Source organism: Seriola lalandi, unplaced genomic scaffold (assembly GCF_002814215.2).
Source record: "Seriola lalandi dorsalis isolate HSWRI2012SDOR001 ecotype SW California unplaced genomic scaffold, Sedor1 jcf7180002054655, whole genome shotgun sequence".
In the NCBI taxonomy this organism is placed as follows: domain Eukaryota; kingdom Metazoa; phylum Chordata; class Actinopteri; order Carangiformes; family Carangidae; genus Seriola; species Seriola lalandi.
The window spans coordinates 269675-272025 of record NW_019525208.1 but is presented as its reverse complement, the minus strand read 5'-3'; the positions used below and the strand labels follow the sequence as shown (position 1 = coordinate 272025).

The 2351-nt window shown below is 38.9% G+C and overlaps 1 protein-coding gene across 2 annotated transcripts in view; it reads left to right on the top strand.

Moving 5' to 3' along the window:
* The window catches only part of LOC111665601 (phospholipid-transporting ATPase ABCA1-like), a 45677-nt gene that overhangs the window by 8931 nt on the left and 34395 nt on the right, over positions 1 to 2351 (top strand). The window lies entirely within an intron of this gene.

The window sequence follows — 2351 nt, the reverse complement described above, 5'->3', positions numbered from 1 at the left end:
TTAAATGTGACTGTGTTTCAGACTCTTTGATGTTTAACGGAAACTTTCTGTGTGTTGCAGAATCTCTCGTCTGTTTTCAGACGCCAAGAAGATTCTCCTGTACAGTCAGAACGACAAGAACCTGGACGGGTTCAAGGAGCTGGCTCAGGCGCTGCAGGCGCTGCAGAGCAGTCAGTCAGGTAAGAAACAGCCGTTAACAGCCTGAAACAGACGGAAACAGAAACAAAAAACAGACGGAAACAGAAACAGACGGAAACAGAAACAAAAATTAAATGGAAACAGAAACAGATGGAAACGGTAACAGACGGAAACAGACTGAAACAGACGGAAACAGAAACAGACTGAAACAGAAACAGACGGAAACAGACTGAAACAGACGGAAACAGAAACAGAAACAGACGGAAACAGAAACAAAAATTAAATGGAAACAGAAACAGATGGAAACGGTAACAGACGGAACAGACTGAAACAGATGGAAACAGAAACAGACTGAAACAGAAACAGACGGAAACAGAAACAGACTGAAACAGAAACAGACGGAAACAGAAACAGACTGAAACAGAAACAGACGGAAACAGAAACAGATGGAAACAGAAACAAAAAACAGACGGAAACAGAAACAGACTGAAACAGAAACAGACTGAAACAGAAACAAAAAACAGATGGAAACAGAAACAGACTGAAACAGAAACAGACGGAAACAGAAACAGACAGAAACAGAATGAAACAGAAACAAAAAACAGATGGAAACAGAAACAGATGGAAACAGAAACAGACGGAAACAGAAACAGACGGAAACAGAAACAGAATGAAACAGAAACAAAAAACAGATGGAAACAGAAACAGACGGAAACAGAAACAGACGGAAACAGAAACAGACTGAAACAGAAACAGACTGAAACAGAAACAGAAACAGACGGAAACAGACTGAAACAGACGGAAACAGAAACAGACTGAAACAGAAACAGACGGAAACAGAAACAAAAAACAGATGGAAACAGAAACAGACAGAAACAAAAAACAGATGGAAACAGAAACAGACAGAAACAGAAACAAAAAACAGACGGAAACAGAAACAGACGGAAACAGAAACAAAAAATAAATGGAAACAGAAACAGATGGAAACGGTAACAGACGGAAACAGACGGAAACAGACTGAAACAGACGGAAACAGAAACAGACTGAAACAGAAACAGACTGAAACAGAAACAAAAAACAGATGGAAACAGAAACAGACTGAAACAGAAACAGACGGAAACAGAAACAGACAGAAACAGAATGAAACAGAAACAAAAAACAGATGGAAACAGAAACAGATGGAAACAGAAACAGACGGAAACAGAAACAAAAAACAGACGGAAACAGAAACAGACGGAAACAAAAAACAGACGGAAACAGAAACAGACTGAAACCGAAACAGACTGAAACAGAAACAAAAAACAGACGGAAACAGAAACAGACGGAAACGGAAACAGACGGAAACAGAAACAGATGGAAACGGAAACAGATGGAAACAGAAACAGACGGAAACAGAACATAAAACAAATGGAAACGGAAACAGACTGAAACAGAAACAAAAAACAGACGGAAACAGAAACAAAAAAACAGACGGAAACAGACGGAAACGGAAACAGACGGAAACGGAAACAGACGGAAACGGAAACAGACGGAAACGGAAACAGACAGAAACAGAAACAGACTGAAACAGAAACAGACTGAAAGAGAAACAGACGGAAACGGAAAAGAGACAGAAACGGAAACAGACAGAAACGGAAACAAAAAACAGACGGAAACAGAAACAAAAAAAACAGACGCAAACAGAAACAGACGGAAACGGAAACAGACGGAAACGGAAACAGACGGAAACGGAAACAGACGGAAACAGAAACAAAAAAAAAGACGGAAACAGAAACAGAAGGAAACAAACAAAAACAGACAGAAACAGTTGGAAACTGAATGAAACAGTCGGTTCAGTCAGAGCAGAGACGTCCTCTCAGCTGAAAACACTGATGTGGAATCATATTGATAAACTGATATTTTTAGTTGATAAGTAGTAATTAGTAATTGATCACTTGTTCAATCAATAATCAATCACAGGTTGATATCTAATCTATGAACGCTGCTGTTTCCTGCTTGTTCATCTGTTTTCAGTCATTTATAGACGATCATTTTTCTATTGATCCACATTAATTGACTTATCACTTTATTAAGAAACAATAATAACAACATTTAGAACTGGACCAGGTTCAGTCTCAAACCTGGATCAGCTGTTTGAAGTTAGTCCATGACCTGGTTTTGGACCGTGTCTCTGCAGAGGTCTTGAGCTGAACAGTTTTTAGTTTTAGTTTTTA